We start from the raw sequence: 25663 nt of genomic DNA, 5'->3' as shown, positions 1-25663 counted from the left end.
TACGTGAAACAGCTGAAAAAAATCCTTAACAGCTACAGAAACCAGGACTCCCCTTGAAGCATCATGAACAATTATGAATATTCCTACTATCACAAAACTATTAAAAGTTAGCCAATCGGTTTAAAGTGTGAAAACTTATCAAGCAATTTAAAACCACTGAAAAACATATCTATGAACACGATAGAAAATCCCAAATGGTTAAGTCTTACGATTGTCTTCCTGCATTGATTTCACTGAAGGAAAACGCCCTACACCAGGTCGAACTCAAGGCAAGGGATCTCCTTCGTGCAACTACTGGGAAATTGTTTGAATCTCCCCCTCACCCATCAGGAGTCCAGTTCTGGAGAACACTTAAAAGGTCCTTTCAAGCAAGGAAAATGCCCAACTGTAAAGTTGAAGGTTCTCCACCCTCACGCCTAGAAACTTACCTTTCTGAATGCACTGTGGATGGCTCTGAGGCACCGAATCTAAGCCTTTGTGGGGAAGGATCATCGGCCGAGCGCTGCGCTCCACCACCTGGCCTGAATGTATAGCTGCTGCAAGCAGCTGGTTAGGGATGGGCTGATGACCATCTCCCCACTCACCCCTCTCCCTCCATGATCCCCTTAAGGCCGGGGTGGTGGGTGGGAGCTGTCCAGCAGTGGGGCAGTGGGGGCCAGTGGGAGCCGTCAGGGCAGCAGGGGCTGGCGTGAGTTGTCAGGGCAGCGGGAGCCAGTGGGAGCCATCAGGGGGCAGTGGTGCGAGCTGTGACAGTCTCACTGGACCGTTTCAGCCTTTGGGGCCACTCTCTGTGGCTCAAAATGTGGCAGAGCAATGGCTGTCTTCCCTACCCATGATTCCCCCATGCAGCTGGATCTGTTCTGGGAAACACAGAGCGGTTCCAGCTGCGTGGGGGATTATGGGTAGGGAAGACGGCCATTGCATTGCCACATATTTATGAGGGGTGACACTGCTGCACCAGTTGTCCCGCCTCCATTGGATCTGGAGGGCGCTACGAGGTGCCTCTCGATATAAATGCAACACAGGAGCAGTCTTTTAGGGCTGCTCTATGAAAGGTACGTTTTAAGTTTTCAGTCCGCACTTGTAGCCAGCCTCCAGGCAGAGGCCTGGCATGAAATGGCCTGATGACAACTGTCAAACAGACCAGGACTTCCAGATTCATGCACCATCTGTCATTTAAGAGGAAGGATGGATGTGTGCATGGAGGTGAGGGCGTTGGAAGGTTATGGGTGGAGAGCAGGAGGGGGGAGCTAGTGGAGTTGTTCAAGTGAACCGGCGTGGCCACGAAGGGCCAACATAGCCTGTTTCCGCGCTATAAACGGTTATATGAATCAAAGAAATGGTTTAGCATTTCTGGCATTGTATATCTTTCAGATCTGTCTTCCTTGGTGATTTATAATAATCTCTCCACCCTTGTGATCCATCCATATTTGAATAAACCTTTTATTTAAATAATCTTCATGATAACCTTGCAATATCCAAATAATTTCTGTGCATGTTTGATAAACAAATGTATATAATGTTTTTCATTAGAATATCTATTGCATATACACATTAAAGTCTTCTGATTCAGTTTGCATTGAATTTTAATTTGTTTGCATGACGACAGGCCCCCCCCACCATTCACTTGCCTCTAGGGTTTACTGTCATGGCAGATTTAGCACTGTTAACAGAAATAGCTGTTCCATATCACTCAGGTTAATATGAAAGACCCTGAGCAGAACCTTGCAGATGGACTTTAGTCAGATCTTCAGTCAGCACATTCCCTTTCCATCCATTTATCATTATCAGTTTTCCACTCTTAAGTAAGTTTCCCTGTTCTCTAATTAATTTTCGCTGGACTCAGTGTAGAACTTTCTTTTGTAACTTTTACACAAATTAATAACTTTGAGTCTTTTAATTATACAGATAAATTGTTTGACACACAAATATAATTGGATGTCCTGGGTGCTAAATCAGCATTTGAGTACCCAGCATGGCAAGGAGGAGGGACTACAATCTCACGATGGTGCAGATGTGTGTAACTCACTATTTAGATGCTTTCTCAGTCACCAAAGCCCCCAACCCAAGTTTCAGCCGACATGATGGAGTAGTGGCCGGTAGGGGAATACCTGCCCTCTCCAGAAAAGAAGAAATAAAGTGAAGAAAATGCAAAGTTCAAGAAATACAAAACATAACAAATAAAAAGATAAAGTTGTAGAGAAAAGAAAGAAAATGGCACCCAAGAAGGAAAAAGTAAAAACAACGGGAGAAAAAGAAGAAAAGACGCTGGAAAAGAAAGGAGAAGGCCTTACCTGCATGAAGAAACAGGGAGCCGTCATGGAAAAGAGAGCCCGTTCTCCAAGGTTGGTGACGACCTCGCAGAGTCGCGACCCCCCGACTGCTGGACTGCAAAAATGGGTCTCTGAGCCAAATAAAAGTGCGCTTACTAAGGAGAAGGAGAACACCAATGAGTGGGGAGCTCAGCCGAGGGGCAGGCAAACACAACGCGACAAGCTGAAGGATGCCCGATACCAGGGGTCTCAGCTGGAAGAAGAGGAAAGTGACAGGAAAGGGAGTGAAAGGAAAGAAGACTAGCGGTAGGAGGCCCAACAGATGAGTAGTCCAGAAGAAGAGGACCAACAGCAAGAAGCCAAGCAAGAAGAAGCCCAGCAAAATGAGATGAGCAACTCATCAGGAAAGTCAGAACAGACACAGATACAAGGAAGAGAAGAAGAAGACACAAACACAGGTGCAGACACAGAAGAAGAGGAAGAAGATCAAGATCTGCACAGAGAAATAGAAGGTAAAACAGATGGACAGAATATAGATAAAGTTTTTTTTCAAGAACAAATGAGAGCATAAAAGAATGGATGTCATTAGAATTTAGTGAAATGAAAAGAAAAATGAAAAGTACAGAAGAAAAAGTGAATAGAATAGAGCTGGTCATGACAGAAATAGGGAAAAGATTAGAAAATGTGGAAGTACGAGAAACGGCTGTAGAAATGGAAGTGAATGACTTAAGAAGAAAATTGGAAGAAAGTGACAAAAAAGTTAAAGAGCCACAAGAGTTGTTAGCTCAGAAAATTGATATGTTGGAATATTATAGTAGGTGAAACAACATAAAAATAGTGGGCCTAAAGGAAGATGAAGAAGGCATAGATATGAAGGAATTTATAAAAGAATGGATCCCAAAGGTCCTGGGAATGACAGAAATGCAGGAAGGAATGGAAATAGAAAGGGCACACAGAACACTAGCTCCGAAACCACAGTCACAACAAAAACCAAGATCCGTTTTAGTAAAATTTTTGAGCTATACGACAAGAGAAAATATACTGGAGCAGGCAAGGAATAAAATTAGAGAAGACAAAAAACCATTGGAATACAAGGATCAAAAAATATTTTTTTACCCAGACATAAGTTTCGAACTCTTAAAGAAGAGTAAGGAGTTTAATACAGCAAATCGATCCTATGGAAAAAAGTTATAAATTTATGTTAAGACATCCAGCTGTGCTTAAAATATTTATCCCTGGGGAGCAAAACAGATTGTTCTCGGATCCTGAGGAAGCACGAAAATTTGCAGAACGCCTGCAAGACAAAAGGAGAGATGAAGAGATGTAACAAGAATGAAGAATGGTGATAAAATACATATAAAGATGTAAAAACAATGTATATGTAAGAACTAAAGAAGGGAAAGAGAAGGGAAGAAAGGAAGTAAGGGGAAAAAAAAGGGTGAGCTTTGTTATATGTGTTAAAAAAGTCTTTTCTGGGGGGGTTGGGTGGGAGAGAATAACCGTCAATGTGAAATCAATTGACGCTTCCGAGCAGGTTAGCAATCCAAATAGAGAAGGGAGTTGTGATTGCCCAGCAAGGGATAAGGGGCAACTCAGAGGGGGGGGGGGGGGAAACATTTGGGGCTAAGGGGATATTGGATGTGGGAGTTGTTGGAGTATTTTATGTTTTAAATGTGTTGTCATACATTGAGTTTATAAAGGGAAAACTGAGAGATGAAAATGGGGAAAGGGGGGATGGTGGTGGTGAGGAAGCAGAAATGAGGTGTAAACAGGATATGAGATGGCCATGTTGAACTATATGACTATAAACATTAATGGAATACATAACCAAATTAAACAGAAGAGACTATTAAATTTACTGAAAAAAGAAAAAATAGACATAGCATTTGTGCAGGAAATGCATTTAACTGAAGTGGAACATAATAAATTAAAGAGAGACTGGGTAGGGCAAGTAGCGGCAGCGTCATATAATTCAAAAGCTAGAGGTGTTGACGAAGCATTACAAATGTATAAGGTGGAGAACATAATGAAAATAAAGGAAAAGTATTATGAACTAGGAGAAAAAACACAGAAAATATTAGCCTGGCAACTTAAAACAGAACAAGCTAAAAGAACTGTATTGGCATCAAGGTAAAAGGGACAAACAAATTACATATAATCCAATGGAGATTAATGAAAACTTTAAGGAATTTTATGAACAATTATATCCAACTGGGAACGAGGGGAAAGATGATAAAATAGAGGAAATTATAGCTAAAATTGAACTGCAAGAAGAGGAACAAAACAAAGTGATAAAACCATTTGAAATAGAGGAAATATAAGATATATTAAAAATATTGCCAAACAATAAAACGTCTGGAGAGGATGGATTCCCAAAAGAATTCTATAAAACATTTAAAGAGTTATTAGTTTCTCCTCTCCTGGAAGTAATGAACCAGATAGAAGAAACACAAAACTTGCCAGATTCATGTAAGACAGCAATAATTATAGTAATACCAAAGATGGGGAAGGATCCACTAACACCAGCATCATATAGACCAATATCTCTACTTAATTCAGATTATAAGATAATAGCAAAATTATTAGCAAACAGATTGGCCGACTGAGTACCAAAAATAGTAAAACAAGATCAAACTGGATTTATTAAGAAAAGACGAACAGTGGATAATGTCTGTAAATTTATTAATCTAATTCATGCAGTTCAAAGAAATAAGAAGCCAACAGTGGCTGTTGCTTTAGACGCATAAAAAGCTTTTGACAGGGTAGAATGGAATTATTTGTTCAAAGTATTATGGAGATTCAATCTACTAGAAAAATATATTAATTGGATTAAAACATTAAATAATGGACCATTGGTGAAGGTAACAGTAAATGGATATGTATCGAACCAATTTAAGTTAAGTAGGTCAACTAGTCAGGGATGTCCATTATCTCCCTCACTGTTCACTTTAGCAATAGAACCATTGGCAGAACTGATAAGAACAGAAAATAAAATAAAAGGGATAAAAATAAAGGAGGAGTATAAAATCAGTTTATTTGCAGATGACATCATAGTATACTTAACAGAACGAGAAATATCAATAAAAGAACTACATAAGAAATTGAAGGAATATGGAGAAATATCGGGGTACAAGATCAACGCAAATAAAAGTGAAGTGATGCCAATGAGTAATGCAGATTATACAGAATTTTAAAAAAAGAATCACCATTTAAATGGCAAACACAAGCAATCCGTACCTAGGTATTAGGTTAGATAATAATTTAAGCCGCTTGTACAAATTAAATTATCAACCATTAATAAAGAAATTGCAGGAAGACTTAGAACATTGGAAACAATTACCGCTAACATTGATAGGGAGGGTAAATTGCATTAAAATGAATGTCTTCCCAAGGATACAATACATATTTCAATTGATACCAATTCCCTCAACAGAGAAATTCTTTAATGAACTAAAGAGAATAATAAGGAAATTTTTATGGAAAGGGGGGAAACCGAGGATAGCGTTAGATAAATTAAAAGAGAGGTACAACCAAGGTGGTTTGCAGTTACCAAACTTTAAAAATTATTATAGAGCAGCACAATACAGATATTTATCTGATTTTTTTATCAGACAAGGGAAAAAACAGATTGGACTAAGATAGAGCTAGATAAAATAGGGGAGAAGGTACCAGAAATATACTTTCTAAGTTGGATGAAAAGCTGGTACGTTATAAAAGCTCACCAGTATTGCATCATTTACTCAATATATGGAAGAAGATTCACTTATAAAGGAAAAAAACAAATTACCAAATACCAAAATTATTATTGACGCAAAATCAACTAATCCCTTTTACAATAGATAACCTTTCCTTTAGAGAATGGGAGAGAAAAGGAATCAAAAGAATAGAAAACTGGTTTTTGGGGAAATAATTTATTAACCTCTGAACAGTTGAAGTACAAATATGGAATAACTCATGGTACAATATTTGCATACCATCAACTGAAAGCCCACTTAAAAGACAAATTGGGAAACAGACTGAGATTACCAGAAGGAAGCAGCTTTGAATATGTGATTACAGACACAATGATAATTAAAAGATTTACAACAAACATGTACATTAAGCTGCAAGAGAAGGAAAATGATGAAATAAGCTATAAACACAATCAAAAGTGGAAAAGGATTTCAACATAAAGATAAAAAATGAAACATGGGAAAAATTATGCTCTGGGACTATGAAGAATATAGTAAACACAAGGTTACGCATGATACAGTATAATTGATTACACAGGTTATATATCACACCTCAAAAGTTAAATAAATAGGATCCAACATTATCAGATAGATGTTTTCGCTGTAAGAAGGAAACGGGAACAACAGTACATGCAATTTGGACATGTGAGAAAGTGGAAATGTTTTGGGAAGATCTAAATCAGATATTAAATAAAATCACAAAAAGCAACATACCAAAAAATCCAGAGATCTTTCTTCGAAGTAATATAAGAAGTAAAGAATTAGGCCTCAAACTGGATGAAGGGCAAAAAAGATTTATTATGAATGCCTTAGCGGTTGCAAAAAAATCTATAATGTCAACTTGGAAATCAGAAGAGAGCCTGAGAGTACAGCAATGGTACATGGAACTGAATAAATGTATTCCATTGGAAAAAATAACATATAATAAAAAAAAATAAAGTCACATTATTTGATCAAATTTGGGAACCGTACATGGAACATAACAGAGAGGGCTTGCCTCGGAGCTCCACCCCCTAAAATGATAAAAAAGGCAAAATGACTTGACCCAGTGTGTAAAAGTAGATGACACATTTTTCTTGTTTATTTTCATTGTGTGATGACATTGTTTAATGGTTTTATTGTATTGTACATGTTGAATGTTTATTGGTTTTGGAGGGGATGGGAAGGGGGAGGGAAGGTAGGGGGGAAAAAAGGGGAGAAAATGCCACTGTGTATATTTAAGAGGGAAATGTTTGTATGTATTTTGGTTGATATGGTCCACAGTGTGAAAAATAAAAAAATATTAAAAAAAAAATCCAAGCTTCAGCCCATGGGTGACAAGCTCTGGGTAACAGGCATTGGGCTGTGGATTCATGAGGGTACCGAAGGATGCTTGCAGCTTCCAACCACTGTAGAGGCCGGGATGTAAGGTAAAACATCATGAGATGGGAATGTGTAAGGAGTTACCCTGTGCAGGGCTGTAACAAGATGTGAATGCATCCTTGTACTTACAAGATAAGAGAGACATTGATGGATTGAGAGGCAGGAAGCTAGCAGGGAAAGGATAGCAACAGTTTTAGTCATTGGACAAGTAATGATATGATGATGATCTAAGCACGTATCCAAGGGTATAAAAAATCACCATTTTGCTGATAACGGCAAAATGCATTCTCCGACTAACATCGTTAGTTGCAAGTGTTACAATCCGGCAATAAAGAACAAAGAACCCTGATTTCGACTCAGTCTGGTGTTTGTCTCACTCATTCATGAACAAAGCAGACCTAACAGGGACCAGGTGCGACTTGGATGGCTCAACTTAGCTGTCCGGCTAAGGGGGTAAGGGGGGGGGTGTGAAGGGCAGGAAACACCAGCATTGGAGAAGGCAATAGGATTCATGGCCTCTGAAGGGATGCTTCTGCTTCGCTTTTTTGTCTTGACAGTTTCTAGAGTTTGGGTGCTATACCCAATGTACAGTCAATTATAGCCAATTTTGAATTTGCTGCCAGAACTGGAATATACCAGTTGGTGCCTCAAGAAGGCGGCCAACGTCAGAAATAACACTGATCACAACCTCTTTCACTGTTACCTTCAGGAAGAAGGTACAGAAGCCTGAAAAACAGCACCTCTAGATTCAAGAACAGTTTCTTTCCAAGAGTTATCAGGCTCATAATACACTCGATACCTCCCCTTCGTACACTAATCATGGACTGTGTGCACTATTGCACGAGGATTACTGGGAATATTTATTATCGGTCTTATGTATGTATTGTCTCTGAATTCAATTTAAGTGGCTTCGTATTATAATTTTTCTTCATAGTACCTAATGCGCCTGCAGCAAGTATGAATTTCAGGCATATGAATGTTGTACAATGTGTGTGATTATAAACTCATGATCAAATATTCTTTGGTATTTTACAGAATGACAGTGAACATGAGATTTTCCACCATTTGCGCAGCATCTATCCTGTTCATGTTTCGAAGGGAATTGCAGCAGATACTAAGACAAGCACAACTTTTATTTATAGAAAACAAGAGCAACTTCAACAATATAATGTCCACATGAGTTGCTAAATTCTACCAGCAGTTTATTTGTCGCTCCAGAATGGAGATTTGAACTTTAAGACAGAGCACAAGGATTCTTAGCAGTGCAGGATCTTGGGGGTCAAATCTATAGATCCCTCAATGTTGTTGTGCAAGTTGATAGGATGGTTAAGAAGGCAGATGGTATGCGGGCCTCTATTAGTCGAGGGATTGAGTTTAAGAGTCACGAGTTAATGTTGCAGCTTTGTGAAACTTTGGTTGGACCAATCATTCTCAACGGGGCCCTATGACCTCCCTGGGGGGGGGCACACCATATTTAAGTAAAAGCCTTGTTTTCTTTTCACCTCACATAAAATAAATATTTTCTTTTTTTTTAGATAGTTGGTAGGAGGAAAGTATGGAAGAAACCAAAACATGACTGCTTCACAGGGAAGGGGACCAATAAACTTTGAGCAGAGACCTATGGGGGTGGGGGGGGGGGGGGGCGACATAGCCAAAAGCATAGCCAAAAGAAAATACTGAGTATTGTATTCAGTTCTGGTTGTCTCAATATAGGAAGAATGTGAAAGCTTCAGAGAGGGTGCAGAGAAGATATACCAGGATGCACCCTGGACTGGATAGCATAAAGGGTAAAGGGATCATGTAATACTATATTTAGAATGTAACATACATGAAATTCTTTGACTTTTGTCTACTGTAAGGCAGATAGAGATTCTCCATTCTGTCCAGCGCCCCTCACAGAAACCTACAGCACCTGGAGATCCTAGGCGGTCTCCCCTCCAAGTATTGACCAGGCCTGAGCCTGCTTAGCTTCCAAGATCAGACAATCTCAGGTGTAATCAGGCTATTAGGCTTCTGCCTAAGACATCAGGAAAGGCCGAGTGAGCTACGGCTTTTCTCTTCAGAGAGCGTGAGAGGTGACTTAATAAAGGTTTGTGATATTATGAGAAGCATAAGATAGAGTGGGCAGCTGCCACATTTCCTGGGGCAGCAATGGCCAATACCAAAAGGTGAGTGGAAAAAGTTTAGGGGAGATGAAAGAGGTACGTATTTTATTTTGCATAGGGAGTGGCAAGTGGTTGGAATATACTTCTGGGCATGGTGTTGGAGGTTCGTTCGATTGGGTCATTTAAAAGATTCTTAGATATGCATATAGATGTAAGAGAATTCGAGAATGACGAAGGTAAGGATTAGATTGATGACCTCAGGGGAAAGAGTCTGTTTATGTCTAGTCTATCTATTCTTTTCATAATTTTAAATACCTCAATCAAGTCCCCTCTCAGTCATCTACGTTCCAATGAAACATGTCGAAACCTCTTATTAACAGAGACAGTACAGCACAGTTTGGGCCCTTTGGCCCTCAACATTGAGCTAACCGATATCAATCTACTCTAAGATGTTTCGACATGTTTCATTGGAACGTAGATGATTGAGAGGGGACTTGATTGAGGTATTTAAAATTATGAAAGGAATAGATTCTTTCTTTGGCTTGGCTTCGCGGACGAAGATTTATGGAGGGGGTAAAAAGTCCACGTCAGCTGCAGGCTCGTTTGTGGCTGACAAGTCCGATGCGGGACAGGCAGACACGATTGCAGCGGTTGCAGGGGAAAATTGGTTGGTTGGGGTTGGGTGTTGGGTTTTTCCTCCTTTGCCTTTTGTCAGTGAGGTGGGCTCTGCGGTCTTCTTCAAAGGAGGATGCTGCCCGCCAAACTGTGAGGCGCCAAGATGCACGGTTTGAGGCGTTATCAGCCCACTGGCGGTGGTCAATGTGGCAGGCACCAAGAGATTTCTTTAGGCAGTCCTTGTACCTTTTCTTTGGTGCACCTCTGTCACGGTGGCCAGTGGAGAGCTCGCCATATAACACGATCTTGGGAAGGCGATGGTCCTCCATTCTGGAGACGTGACCCATCCAGCGCAGCTGGATCTTCAGCAGCGTGGACTCGATGCTGTCGACCTCTGCCATCTCGAGTACTTCGACGTTAGGGGTGTAAGCGCTCCAATGGATGTTGAGGATGGAGCGGAGACAACGCTGGTGGAAGCGTTCTAGGAGCCGTAGGTGGTGCCGGTAGAGGACCCATGATTCGGAGCCGAACAGGAGTGTGGGTATGACAACGGCTCTGTATACGCTTATCTTTGTGAGGTTTTTCAGTTGGTTGTTTTTCCAGACTCTTTTGTGTAGTCTTCCAAAGGCGCTATTTGCCTTGGCGAGTCTGTTGTCTATCTCATTGTCGATCCTTGCATCTGATGAAATGGTGCAGCCGAGATAGGTAAACTGGTTGACCGTTTTGAGTTTAGTGTGCCCGATGGAGATGTGGGGGGGCTGGTAGTCATGGTGGGGAGCTGGCTGATGGAGGACCTCAGTTTTCTTCAGGCTGACTTCCAGGCCAAACATTTTGGCAGTTTCCGCAAAGCAGGACGTCAAGCGCTGAAGAGCTGGCTCTGAAGGGGCAACTAAAGCGGCATCGTCTGCAAAGAGTAGTTCACGGACAAGTTTCTCTTGTGTCTTGCTGTGAGCTTGCAGGCGCCTCAGATTGAAGAGACTGCCATCCGTGCGGTACCGGATGTAAACAGCGTCTTCATTGTTGGGGTCTTTCATGGCTTGGATCAGCATCATGCTGAAGAAGATTGAAAAGAGGGTTGGTGCGAGAACACAGCCTTGCTTCACGCCATTGTTAATGGAGAAGGGTTCAGAGAGCTCATTGCTGTATCTGACCCGACCTTGTTGGTTTTCGTGCAGTTGGATAATCATGTTGAGGAACTTTGGGGGACATCTGATGCGCTCTAGTATTTGCCAAAGCCCTTTCCTGCTCACGGTGTCGAAGGCTTTGGTGAGGTCAACAAAGGTGATGTAGAGTCCTTTGTTTTGTTCTCTGCACTTTTCTTGGAGCTGTCTGAGGGCAAAGACCATGTCAATAGTTCCCCTGTTTGCGCGAAAGCCGCACTGTGATTCTGGGAGAATATTCTCGGCGACACTAGGTATTATTCTATTTAGTAGAATCCTAGCGAAGATTTTGCCTGCAATGGAGAGCAACGTGATTCCCCTGTAGTTTGAGCAGTCTGATTTCTGCCTTTGTTTTTGTACAGGGTGATGATGGTAGCATCACGAAGATCCTGTGGCAGTTTACCTTGGTCCCAACAAAGCTTTAAAAACTCATGCAGTTTGGCATGCAGAGTTTTGCCGCCAGCCTTCCAGACTTCTGGGGGGATTCCATCCATACCTGCTGCTTTGCCACTTTTCAGTTGTTCGATTGACTTATATGTCTCATCCAGGGTGGGAACCTCATCCAGCTCTAGCCTTAGGGGCTGTTGAGGGAGCTGGAGCAGAGCGGAATCTTGGACTGAGCGGTTGGCACTGAAAAGAGATTGGAAGTGTTCTGACCATCGGTTGAGGATGGAGATCTTGTCGCTGAGGAGGACTTTGCCGTCTGAGCTGCGCAGCGGGCTTTGGACTTGGGGTGAGGGGCCGTACACAGCCTTTAGAGCCTCGTAGAAACCCCTGAAGTCGCCAATGTCTGCGCTGAGCTGGGTTCGTTTGGCGAGGCTAGTCCACCACTCATTTTGGATCTCCCGGAGTTTGCGCTGAAGATGGCTGCATGCGCGATGAAAGGCTTGTTTCTTCTCTGGACAGGACAGCTTTGTAAGGTGAGCCTGGTGGGCAGCTCGCTTCTTTGCCAGCAGACTAGACATAAACAGACTCTTTCCCCTGAGGACAGGGGAGGTTGGAACAAGAGGCCATGAGTTAAGGGTAAGCGGGCAACACTTTAGGAGAAATATTAGAAGTGGCTTTTTCACTCAGCGAGTGGTGGCAGAATGGAATGATCTTCTGAATGAGATAGTTGTGGCAGGGTCCTTTCTGTCATTTAAGAGAAGGTTGGATGTGTAGATGGAGGTGAGGGGGTGGGAGGGTTATTGGCGGTGAGCGGGAGGTTTGAGCTTGTGGAGTTGTTCTAGTGAACTGGTGCGGACTCGAAAGGCTGACATGGCCTGTTTCCACTCCGTAAGTGGTTATATGAGGGATATCATGCAAATTTTGATACAAAGCCACACCTGTATACTTAAGAAAAGGATATAAGCTTGCCATCTAAGAGAAGAATTGGGAGCAGGAGTAGGCCATCTGACCCTTAAAAAATACTCTGCCATTTATCAAAATTATGGACAATTTTGACATTACACCAATTTTGTGTACTGTCTCCATTTGTCCTGATTCCTTTAAAATCCAGAAATCTATTGATTTGAATGAACTCACTGAGCCTGCACATTTCTCTGAGATGGAGAATTCTAAAGATTAATTTCTCTCTGCTTAAAAAAAATTCTTCTTATCTCGGTTCTAAATCGCCAACCTCTTTTTCTAAGCCTATTTGCCAGCTCTGATCAATTCCATTCGCCTAGTTATTTCCCAGTGGCACCATCTCTAACACTTGCCCACGAATATGACCCTCCCGCCTCCGCCACCCAATCTCCCTCCAGCCAGCTACAGCAGGGGCAGGATCTACGGTAGCTGATCAACGTCCCAACCAGCGTATCTTTGGGATGTGGGAGAAAATAAGCCCACATGATCAAACTCACTGCTCAGAATCAAATCTGGAACTGGGGCTGTGAGACATCAGCTCTATCTGCAGAGCCACAGAGCTGCCTGTTTCAAATGAACAATGACAGCTATTTTAAGAACAAGGAGATATCACACAATGTACCAGCATTAGACAAAATATGAAGAGCAGCCAAATAAAAGTTTACTTCATTCAAGTGCCTAATAAACTGTTCATCGTGATTCAATATAACAAGATGTGCCTGTGCTATATTAAAAAAAACTATTCACACTTGCTTTCATTAATTCGTTACAAGTTCGCAGTGTGTGGGGTGTTAATTTCGGTCACTAAGTACCAGAGACACCTGTTCCTAGATTGTTTGATTAACCCAATCAACATCGGATTGATTTCAAATCCCTGATTAGCCATTAAAGATGACGCTATAGAGGCAAAGTGAAATGACAGGACAACTGGCCCATCCACGTTTGCACCAACCACCAGTTAACCATTTCCAACACCTCCAGATTCTACTGTCTTTCTACACTAGGCGTGAGGGAGTGTTCAACGAACCTATCAACCTTCTTGTAGGGCCTTGGGTGTGGAAGGCATCCTGATCGTGTTAGAGGTTTAGATCGGAGCTTAGTTTGCAGATGAATCGACAGGAATCTGCGGGGGCTGAATAGGCTGTGGGAGTGCTGGAGGTGAATCCAAGTACTGGTGTCACTAGGGGTTTGCGGGGGTAGGAGTTTGGGCTACACCGAGTGACACCATCAGAGGAGGTGACACCAAAATGACTGTCTATAACATTTTTGTGCAGTGTTTCAGCAGAAATTTCTCTTTTTTTAGATAAAAGTATATCTGTCATTAGTTATAACAACAAACACATCTTTCATAAGCTCAGCTTACATGTATCAATATACCTAAAAGGCTAAAACTCTATCCTAATTAACTTTTTAATGTGCCCCCCCTCCTCGCTCAGCGCTGCCGCTGCCCTGGACATCCAAGGAACTCACACTTGTTTCTTCTATGCTCGGTCCACTCATACACTTGGTTCAGGTGTGGGGAGGGGGTGTGACACCTTGAGTTACTGCACTGGGTGACTCCACCCCTAGAGATGCCACTAAATCCAAGGACATGAGAAGGGATTCTCTTTTGCTTCTCATTTTCTCGTACTGTAAGGGGCACCAGTCAGCTCTTTGCTTTATGGCAGACGGAGGGCAATTTTGTGCAATATTACTTGTTCTGTGCTATTACACGAGAGGAGAAAAAGGAATCTTGAATTTGTTGTTGGGATGTGGGAGAAACCTGCAAATGCTCGTGGTCACAGTGAGAACATGGGAATTCCGCACAGCTCCTGAGATCAGGGTCGAACCCATTCTCAGGAACTGTGAGGTTTGCAGCTGTTCTTGCTGCACCACACTTTAAAAATTCACTTCATAGAAAACCATGGCATCTAGTAATTTAATACAAAAAACCAAATAGTCAATATATTTGCTGAAATTAAATAACAGAGCAGTGTAAAACAAGAGTGTTGACTATAATTCCAGTGTAAAATTTATTCAGCGGTGTTCATTCAGGAACGTTTCCACAGGGGAATTTTTCGGATGTACCAAAATCAAAATAACTTAATTCATGGACCATTCATCTTATTTTAGTTTGTGGACAGTTTGCTGTGGAACAAGAGTGCTGAGGCTTATTCATTTTTATGTTCAGCCGAAAATTACTTAATTGTTGGAATTAGCAGTGGATATTTTGTCCTTTCATACTCACTTTTCTTGCTGCAAATTGGTCGGACGTTGATCTGACAGGAACGGCACAAGATTAGGGTCACAGGTGGGTCCCTGGAAATCAAATAAGAAGGAAAGAAACATTAAAATGATAGTGTTGGAAGGAAGATGACTTAAACACAGTATGAAGGCAGCTTGATAAAATGATATATGGAGAAGTAGGTAGGTCAGAAAAGTTCATTGAAAAATATGAAAGAAACAGGTGGAGAGAAACAGTGCAACTGGTTGTATTTAGTAATTGCAGGATTTGTCCCTGAATTAGTAAACATCAGAGGAGTTGTACAAAATGATCCATGAGGACTAGATTTGTAGACAATGTGTCAGAATCACACATACAGAAAAGATGAACTTCTCCGCGTCTCCTTGCTCTTAACTTTTTTCACCATCATGCCTTTTTTGTGAAATAAAAAAAGTTACTTTACAACAGGATGAGAGACTTTCAAAATAATTCCCCCTGAATTTTTGACCCCTTTATGAGCATAAAAGCCTCATAAAGCTGTTAATTATTGACTATTTTACAGTTGGGGGGTGGGGGAAAAGTCCAATGATTTAAATTTCCAGTGAATTTTGATTTGTGATTCCAAATCTATTTCATTGTTTTTTTTTAGTTTGTGTTTCCCTTGGTAATTACGATAAAGAAACTTGGGTTCTTTTTAAACAACCAGATTTATTAACTAAAGCAAACAGCGCTAAGAACAGACCACACACAGACAAGACCTCATGTGGAGGCATCCATCTTGAATCTACCCAAGATGCAACATTTCACGAACTCATCTCCGACTCCTCCTAATGGTAGCACTCTATCACTATATCCCCTTTCCTTGAGATGCTTAATCTAACATGACACATAAATACAATATTCTTTCAATTTAAAGTTCAACACAAGCATCAGCCGCACAAGATTTTTCTTTTAAAGATTCAGTGATGAGATTCACCAGAAGATTCACATCTGTCTCTGTGGAACTCTCATTGCGTCGTTGGCCTGGATACCACATCAGCTAACACAATAAGTTTGCCTGGTGTGTACACAAATTCAAAATCATAACACTATAGCTTCATCATCAGTCTTTGGATTTGCGGTGACACTTCACTGAGATTTTGCTTGATTATTGCTATAAAGGACGTGGTCTGTCTCTGCCATGTGTAGACCATACACATAACTGTAGAATTTCTAGAGTCCATAGACCAGACCTAGACAGTCTTTCTTAATCTATGCATATCGACATTCAGATGTTGTCATCGTCCTTGATGCATATCAATTGGCCTCCAACTTTCTCCTATAGCCTGAAGTAGTACGGTACCTATTCCATCTTTTGAAATGTCGTTAGATATTTTCTGGATGCATCAAAGAACTTCAAAACCACTGGTTCAATAGCTAGAATGGTCTTCAGTCATTCCCATTCTTCCTTGTGGTTGTCTGTCCACTTGTAACAACTTCCTTAGGCACATTGTTTTGGAAGACAGGTTTGGAAAGAATCTACCAATGAAACTGATCATTCCCAGCCCTCTAAATATGGCCTTTTTTGTCAGTGGGTCTGGGCATCTCTAAAATTGTTTTCACCTTGCTTTTGTCTGGCTCTTCCTCCGACGGTTTATCTCCCAGAGAGGTGATTTCCTTCACACCAGACATTTTGCTCTGTTTAACTTTAATCTATACATCTGGATGAGTTGTAGCACTTTGATGAGCTTCTCATTGTGTTGTTCTTGTGTGGATCATGTACACATGTACCCCATTTATGCCTTCTATGATGTGCTCCATTTTTCTGTGGAACACTTCCAGAAGTGAGATAATTCCAAAAGGCATCCTCACACAGGATTATTGGCCAAACGGTGTATTAAATAAACAGTATTTTGTGCTATCTTTATGCAGTTTTATTTGCCTGAAGCACTGGCATGCATCCAATTTAATGAAACACTTTGCACCGTCCATCTCATTTGTAATTTTATCCCTTGTTGGAATCTGATAATGTTCCCTCTTTATATTGGCATTCAAGGCTTTGGAGTCCATGCACACACAAAGGTCACTGTTCTTTTTGACACACACCATTGAATTCACCCATCTGTGGGCTTCTCCACTTTCATTATGACCCCTCGTGCCATCATTCGGTTGAATCCCTGCTTGAGCTTTCCTTTCAGTGGCGCCGTAACCCAACTCAGAGCCTGCACTACTGGCTGTGCATCCTCCTTTAACTGTACCTTGTAGGTGAATGGTAGAACTCCAAAGCCATTGAAGATGTTGGGAAATTGATCTACTATTTCCTCTAGACTGTTACGTGCATTATCACTATTAATGTGGTACACCCTCTTGACTAGGATTAAGTTTTCACATGCTATGTCACCAAGCAATAATTCTTGTCCATCTGGGACTACTGTGAACCTGAGGTGGTGCTCTTTATCTTTAACTTTCACCTTAAGTTTACATGTACCTTTTGTGTCGATTCTCTGTCTATTGTGTGCTTTGAACAGAACAGGATTTGCATGGATGTATAGCTTTATCTTCATTGCCCTGAGGTCATACTCACAGATCAAATTGACCTTTCCCCCTGTGTCCAGCTTGAAAGGAATATTTGTTCCATTTTTATGTAATGACAGTCCACTTACCTTGTTTAACACTGTTCACTTCCTGCACCACCATGCTCATGAAATGTGAGCAGTTTCTTCTGTAGTGTGTGCATTTTTACTTCTGTCTTGTTTCTCTTTGGAAAAACATTGTTCTGCATAGAGGTTCTGCCCTTTGCATTTATTGCAGGTTTTCCCATAAGCTGGGCATTGCTTTGGCACATGTTTAGTGCCACATAATTTATAATTGAATTTGTCTCCATCTTTTTGTTGTTTCCTGTGTTTCATAATTTGTTTGAATGTGTCCAAATACTGTGGCTATGACTATGCCTCCTTCATTTCCACTGGCTTTTACACTATCACCAAACTTTTTCAGGTGCTGCAGAACTAATTTGTATCTTCACAGTTCAAATTAAGGTAAGTTCTGTCTCTCGCAGCAACCTCTTTCTCGCGTTTTTATCATTAATTCGAACATAATTTGATTACAGATCATTGAATCTTACAGCGGTCCAAAATTGCATGTACTTGCTTTTAATTTTAAGTCTGTTAAAAAGTATTAAATCTCTCTCCTTGCATCTGCGTGTGTGAGTGAAACATGCACCTCTTGAAGGTTTTATTTTTCTTTGATGAACAGTATTCATCAAACATCTCTATAACCTTGTTGAATTTGCTCTGGTTTTCTACCTCGGCAAAAACAAATGTGTTGAAAACCTCTAGTGCTTCGGGTCCCGCCATGATAAATAGCACTGCAATTATCCATGTATCCAATTTGCTATTGATTCCAATGGCTTGCAGGTACAGCACAAAGCTTTGTATAAACAGCCTCCACTCATGGTCAATATTTCCAGTCCATTTTACAGGATCAGGGGTTTTTAATCACTCCATATTTTCTCTGCTGATGTCGACTGTTGTTCACTATGCACACTGGTGTTTCTTCCACTCCTGGCCATTTTATCCATGCCTGCTACCATATGATGTTTATTTTATTACAATAAAGAAACTTGGGTTCTTTTTAAACAACTAGATTTATTATCTAAAGCAACCAGCACTAAGAACAGAGCACACACTGACAGGACCTCAATGTGCAGGCATCCATCTTGAATCACCCAAGGTGCAGCAATTCACAAACTCATCTCTGACTCCTCCTAGTGGTAGCACTCTATTACTGCAGTCAGAAATCAAAAGGCCAGTGTGTGCTGGCCAAGTCACCCCAACGGAAGTTGCTACTTAGATTTCCCACCAGTACAAGCGCCTGACTAGAGCAAAATTGGGTAGTGTGGTCAGAGTGGCAGTAGAACATAACCCAACCCTTCGTCCACATCATGACAACCAGAGGTGGCTCTCCTCTGAAACTGTCCTGGAAATGTTTCCAAAGTTAGAAATAGCTCAGATTTATTTTCCAATAGATTAACAATGTTCTGATTAAGGGGACCGTGAATGAAACACTGGCTATCAACATTCAAGATTCGAGATTCCTTTATTGTCATATAAAGACTGCAAAATATTACATGGAATTTGCTTTTGTCTGTTGTCAGGCAGATTCACTATCGACCAAAAATGCCTGAAAGCGCCTCCTACTGGCAGAGAAAGAGTAGCAAAAGGGAGTCACTTCAATGTCCCCGAGTGTCCGTGGATTTGCCTCCAGCACCGCCACAGCCCCCAGAGCTACTCAGAGTCCAGTCCAAACCTTCAGCAGCCCAAGCTCCAGATCCAAACCTCTGACACAATCAGGAACCAAATGTGCCCTTGCCACCCTCCTGCATCCTGGTTCCAACACTTCAGCCAGTCTCGAGCCGGTCTCCACCTGTCTGTCACCTGGTGTGTGTCCGCAGTCACCAGTAGCCAGCAGCCTGCATGGGTTCTTCACCTTGATTCACCAACAGCCTACCACCGACTGTGTGCTCTTCAACTGCTCCATCCTGCACTGGTCCGCCGCGGGGTCACCATCCTGTGCTTCTTCTTCTCCAATGAGGGGGGGGTTCTCCCTGTTTTCTGGTGCCCGGCACCAGTTTGCTGTCTCCCCGGAGTCTCGCGGCTGGGTTGATTATAGGCGCCGCCATCTTGGGTGCAGACCACGTGGTTGGAGACTTTTTAAATTAAAAACACCATCGGTCCCATTAACAGGCTGTTTAAACTCTGTACAGAGCTGAGGTCAGTCGGACTGGGCGGTTGGACCCCGCTGGAGCACCTTGTTTCCACTCTCTGCTCTCCGTGGGTCTGCACCAGCGGCAGTGCTGCCGTTACAACAGCTCCTGCAGCGCTGCCATTTTCTTTTTTTTATCCAAGCCCAAGGTTATGTGGAGACCCTTCAGCTCCTCTTTCTTAGCTCCATGTATTTTCTTATGCTAGTGAGGGAGGCCATTCAGACCAGTTAGTGAATGCCAGCCTGCAGAGGAGTCCCACTCTCCCACTCGGTTTTACCCCGTAATCCATCTTCCCAGCAACTCCCTCCACGTGCCTGGGTGGCACGTTTAGTGTAGCGGTTAGCGCAATGCTATGACACCACCAGAGACCTGGGTTCAAACCCAGCACTGTCTGTAAGGAGTGTGTGATTGGGGTTGTAGGTAGATCAGGGATATGATTGGGCAGCACAGCTCTCAATGGCTGGAACTATTTTACATTTTACATATTTCAGGCCATTTGACTCGTTAACCTTCATGTTTTTTAGGGTGAGGGAAGAAGGTACAATTCCACACAAATAGCACCATACATCAGGATTGAACGCTGGCCACTGGGTCCTTGAGGTAGCAGCTCTACTGTCTGCACTGCAGTGCTGCCCTGATCTATTCTGCAATAATGACATTTAGATGCAGGCTCTCCAGACAATGAAAATGCCTTCTAGGCATCCATCTTCTGCAGCCACGGAAGAAGTTCAGATGCTTCAGTGAGATTACTTCCCATTCATCTAAACTTCAGAAACCTGCAAAAATGCGTAACAGACACATGAACCAATCTGATGTGATCAGGGCTGGATTAAGGCCAAATGATGCCCTAAGCACAGCCCATTGTTGGTTCCCCCTTGACCCCGCTATTGTCTAATTGACAGGGCATTAAGACTCAATAAGTGCTGAATGTGAAATAATAGATTAAAATTTTTTTTCCAGGCCAGACCCCACATCTATATTAAATATAACCTATATGTTTTTTTTTTCATTTATTCTGGGGGCATCCTTTTTGTGGCGCTCTAGATCAGTTACACCATGGTAAATCTGGCACTCAAAAAAACTTTGTGGTGCCCCCTTCCCTTGGTGCCCTAAGCACATGCTTATTTTGCTTAATGGTTAATCCAGGCCTGGATATGATTGTAAACCCTCTGTTCTTAAAATATTCCATTGTCTCAAATCTAGAAAAAAAATTTACATTCAAAGATTACATCAGTGAGCACGTGATAAATGAAACACTAACATTCATTCAGCTCATGGTTTCCATGCAGATACTTAGTCAATGAGCACCAAAAGTAAACAGTTATTTTTATACAGGTATTCCTCAACACGTCCGTGTTGTACTCTGGCCGACCGGTCATATCTCAGAATGGATGTATGTTGGAATTGCACTGTATCCACGTTATCGTTCGTCATATTCAACATGGACGTCTCAAAAGTCAGCTCTCGCGAGAGGTTGGCCACCAGCCAGGTCTTGCGACAGGCTTTATTTTCCATAAATAGGACCGACTGTGCATCATTTTTAAAACTTGGTCATATGTATGGATGGCCGTAAGCTGCATAGATGGTAAGTCAAGGAATACCTGTATAACCTAAGTTAAATTACTGTAAGGAAAGGAAAACCTCTTCTGCCAATAAGAGCACGTGTGGCCCTGGGGTTTCTTCAGTTTAAGAGCTGAACACGTCAATATTTTGGGCCAACTTTGCAGAGTAAGGGCCTCTCGTTCACATGAACAATAAGAATAAGGAACAAGGGTTGGTCCTTCGGCTTCTTGGACAAACTCCACCATTCAACAACATCATGGTTGACTTTGCTACCATATCCCTATAGCCCTGGATTATTCTGATATCTACAAATCTACTGATATTGAATGTAGCCGATGGCTGGGTCGCCACGAGCTTCCAGGCTGCAAATTCTAAATGGCACATCTTTTAATCTGAGGCTATGACCTGCAGTAATAGACTTCTTAGAACTATAGAACACTACTGCCCAGACATAGGCCCCTTCAGCCCTTCTAGTCTGTGCAGAACACGTTTTTTGTCTTGTCCCACTGGCCTGCACCCAGTCTATAGCCATCCACACCACTCCCATCCAAATTCTTCTTAAATGTTAAAATTGAGCTCACATTCACCACCTCAGGTGGCAGCTCATTCAACACTCTCACCTCTCTCTGGGTGAAAATGTTTCCCCCTCATGTACTCCCTAAACTTTTCTGTTTTCGCTCTTAACCTATGCCCTCTGGTTTGTATCTAATCTACCCTCAGTGGAAAAAGCCTATCCACATTTACTCTGTACATCCCCCTCATAATTTTAAATATCAAATCTCCCCTCATTCTTCTAAGCTTCAGGGAATAAAGTCCTAACCTGTTTAACCTTTCCCTGCAACTCAGTTCCTGAAGTCTGGGCAACATTCTCGTAAATCTTCTCTGCACTCTTTCAATCTTATTGATATCCTTCCTGTAGTTAGGTGACCAAACCTGCACACAATGCTCCAAATTTGGCCTCACCAATGTCTTGTACAACTTTTCCATAACATCTTAACTCCTGTACAGTACACAATAGTCTGATTTATGAAGGTCAATATGCCAAAAACTCTCTTTACAACCCTATCTACCGGTGATGTCACATTTTGGAATTATGTATCTGTATTCCCAGGTCCCTTTGTTCTACCCATTGTCCTACCATTTACCGTGCACGTCCTTTCTTGGTTTGTCCTTCCAAAATGTAACAACTCACGCTTGTCTGCATTAAATCTCATCTGTCATTTTTCAGCCTATTTTTCAAGTTGGTCTAGATCTCTCTGCAAGCTTTGAAAACCACTTTCGCTGTCCACAATGCCTCCTATATTTGTGTCATCTGGTGAAACTTGCCGATCCAATTTACCTCAATATCATCCAGATCATTGATATAGATGACGAATAACATTGGTCCCAGCATCCACACCACTAGTCACAGACCTCCAGACTGAGAAGCAATCATCCACCAATACTCTCTGGTTTCTCCCATCCAGTCATTGTCGAATCCAGTTCACTACTTCACCATGAATATTAAGCGTCTGAACCTTCCTGACTAACCTCCCATGTGGGACCTTGTCAATGCCTTACTAAAGTCCATTAAGGCAACATCCTCAGCCTTTCCTTAATCAACTCTCCTGGTAACTTCCTCAAAAAACTCTACAAGATTGGTTAAACACGATGCCATCCACCTTGCTCCCATTCAGGAAATGCTGGGGCCAGCCATCACAACATTCGGCTGCCAAGACAGCCTTCTTTAGCTATGGGACCGGCACTCAGGGCAACGTTTCTTTATGGACACAGGGGTGAAGATCAGCATTTTGACCCCTCGAACCGAGACACATGTGCCAAGAAGTCAGGACCGTCCCTCACCGCCACCAACAATAGCAACACATATGGGGTGCAGACCATTCTGCTTGAGTTCAGCTCCTGCCATTTTACCTGGAACTTCACTTTGGCTGATGTGTCTCAGCCCCTATTGGGTGCAGACTTCCTTTGTGTCCACTGCCTCCTGGTGGAAATGAAAGAGTCAATTCCATGCCCTTTCAGACCATCACCCTTTGAGAAGCCAAGTTCCTGGCTCCCCACCTTAACTTGGTAACCTTATCGGGCAATGAATTTGCCAGAATCCTGGCAGGATTCCCAGCCATTATAACGCCACAGTTCTCCACCGCGGTCCTGAAACATGGCATCCAGGACCACATCACCATTCAGGTATTGCTGCTACACTCCTGGGCATGCAAGCTTACTCCCGACAAGCTGCCACTCACTAAGGAAGAATTCAGGAAGATGGAGGAGATGGGAATCATTCGGTGCATGGACAGCCCATGTGCCTCTCCTCTACACATGATCCCAAAGTCTTTTGGGGGATGGAGACCTTTGTGGGGACAACCACTGGCTCAAAGACGCCATGATAGCCGACCAGTACCTGGTTCCCCACATTAGGATCTTCACGGCAAATCTACATAGAGCGAGGATCTTCTCAAAAATCAATCTGGTCCGGGGGTATCACCAGATCCCAGAGCACCCCAGTGACGTTTCCAAGACTACCCTCATCACTCTGTTCGGCCTTTTCAGGTTCCTCTGCATGCCATTCAGCCTCAAAAATGCAGAGCAGACTTTCCAGAAACCAGTGGGGTGTGGCCTGGATTTCTTGTTTTCTACCTAGAGGGCATCCTCATCACCAATTATTCGCAACAGGAGCACCTAGCACACCTGAATCTGCTCTGCCAGTGACTGAGCAACTACGGCCTAGCCATCAACCCAACAAAATGTCAGTTCGGCCTGATGGCCATCGATTTCCTGGGTAACCACGTGGATCAACATGGGGTTGGCTGGCCCACCCATCCATCCGGGTGACATCTGAACTGATCACAGATAGATTCGTGTGGCATGGCCTGCGTAAACAGGTCGGCCACTGGGCCAGAACTTGCCTGCACTGTCAGACATCCAAGGTGCAGAGGCACATGAAAGCCCCTCTTCAGTCCTTCCTGCTGCCACACAGATGATTTGACCACATCCACATGGATATCATCGGGCTGCTGCGGGTTTCCAGAGGGGCCACATACCTATTCATGATGGTGGGCAGGTTCACTAGATGGCCAGAAGTTGTCTCGCTCTCGAACACCTCCATGACATCCTGTACCAGGGCCCTCATCGCCAAATGGGTAGCCCGTTTCGGCCTTGCTTCCAATATCACCTCGGATGGGTGGGAACAGTTCACGACCCGCCTATGGGCAGTGCTGGCACAGCTCCTAGGGACCCAGTTACATCACACCATGGCCTACCACCCACAGTCTAACGGCCTGGTGGAAAGGTTCCATCGACATTTAAAGAAGGTTCTCAAGGCGCGGCTTCGAGGCCCGGATTTGGTGGATGAGCTGCCTCGGGTGCTCCTTGGTATCCGCACAGCACTGAAGGACGAGCTGGCCACATCCTCCACTGAGCTTGTCTATGGTGCCCCACTGACTGTCCTGGGAGAGTTTGTGCCAGCAGCTTGCAGCCAGGAGGAAACACCTAAGGTGCTACTAACACACACAGTTCAACTCCATTCTACGCCCCGAAGGATCTCCAAGACTGCAAATACATCTTCATAAGGAAAGGCGCCCCTTCAGCGCCCATACGAGGGTCCATACAAGGTGTTATACCACAACTGAACTACGTGTCTTTTGGATATTGGTGGTAGGCAGGAATCGTTCATGGTCGACAGCCTCAAGCCGGCCCACCTTGACCTCAACCAACCAGTAACTGTTCCAGCCCCACAGCAGAGAGGTCGGCCTCCCAATGTATGAACTGTTTACCATAGGGCCCAGTTTATTCAATCTCTCCATAGAGAAGCACTGTCCAGGGAACCAGAATGATGAATCTTTGCTGTTCTCCTTATAGGTGACACTTTCCTTATTCTAATATATCCTAATTTCAAAACATCATCTTCCAAAAGCATGAGTTAAAATATTCTGAATTTTGAATTCTTTAATCCAATAAATCAAACTCTGTGACTGCTGCTTTATGTAGCTTTAATTTGATGATAAAAAAAAAATATTTTGCATAACTTCACATTAAGACTTTCATAATGGTGAATAACTACGCATTTACTGTGTGACAGAGATAGAAAATGTATATAAAGAAGCTCAAACTTTAAAGAGATGCAAAAAAGTATTTAAAGAGGCAAAAAACATTCAAAGAAAAATTTCCCATGCTCACCCTTCCTCCAAATGTTGTCGAATAATGATCAAGTCGTTAGTCTGGGTGGATATTACGTCATAGTCTCTATGGTAACACTACAAACAGTAGTTCTCTTAAAGAGATAGGCACAAAATTAACAGAGTCAAAACACAAGGTTTTAACCTTTACCCTCTTTGTGTAGCAATTACATATTTGCTAAGTTAATTTTAAAATTTAATTTGATTTAATTTAGAGGTACAGCACTGTAACAGGCCCTTCTGTGCCATCCAAATACACCCATGTGATCAACTTACCTTCCATAATTCTTTACGTCTTTTGAATATGGAAGAAAACTGGTGCCCCAGGGGAAACCGACACAGCCATGGGGAAAATCTACAAACACCTTAGGACAGTGCCAGATTCGAA

The 25663-nt window shown here is 42.6% G+C and overlaps 1 long non-coding RNA gene across 2 annotated transcripts in view; it reads right to left on the bottom strand.

Annotated features, from left to right (window-relative positions):
- Nucleotides 1-25663, bottom strand: part of LOC138746746 (uncharacterized) — a 52056-nt gene that overhangs the window by 8110 nt on the left and 18283 nt on the right. For both annotated transcript variants that reach the window (XR_011347094.1, XR_011347095.1), the window contains exon 3: nucleotides 14821-14891. This is a non-coding gene — a long non-coding RNA (uncharacterized lncRNA). The remainder of the gene's footprint in view (nucleotides 1-14820; nucleotides 14892-25663) is intronic.

The sequence above is a fragment of the Narcine bancroftii genome, chromosome 12, assembly GCF_036971445.1.
Source record: "Narcine bancroftii isolate sNarBan1 chromosome 12, sNarBan1.hap1, whole genome shotgun sequence".
In the NCBI taxonomy this organism is placed as follows: Eukaryota; Metazoa; Chordata; class Chondrichthyes; order Torpediniformes; family Narcinidae; genus Narcine; species Narcine bancroftii.
This window is presented reverse-complemented; position numbering and strand designations above follow the sequence as displayed.